This window comes from Olea europaea, unplaced genomic scaffold (assembly GCF_002742605.1).
Source record: "Olea europaea var. sylvestris unplaced genomic scaffold, O_europaea_v1 scaffold3131, whole genome shotgun sequence".
In the NCBI taxonomy this organism is placed as follows: Eukaryota; Viridiplantae; Streptophyta; class Magnoliopsida; order Lamiales; family Oleaceae; genus Olea; species Olea europaea.
Window position 1 is genome coordinate 51,913 of NW_019250085.1, and position 430 is coordinate 52,342.

Below are 430 nucleotides of genomic sequence, written 5' to 3' on the forward strand. Positions count from 1 at the left end.
GAAAATTTTTCATTCTTTTTCAACCACTCATTTTTCTAAAAAATACTATTCTCCCCATTTTCATTTTCAGGTAATATGGGTCAAACGGGGGCTAAATTTGAAGTTGGATTGGATCTCGGGTTATGATTTAAAACTCAACCCGATGAATTAAAAAATTTAATATCTAAGATGAAAAACTCTAAATGAACACAATAATAAATATATGATGTCTTATAATTTATAAACGTTCACAAACCAAACCCAACATGGTCAATTTGACAAAAAATTAAACCAATCCAACCCAATTAATGGTTTAAATCCAACCCAACCCATGCCCACCCCTACTGATCTATACCCAGAGCGCTACTGCCACCTCACCAACACCATTACCACCACACCACCCGCATCACCACTGCTGTACCACCATCCACAAAAATCTATACACTGCAAA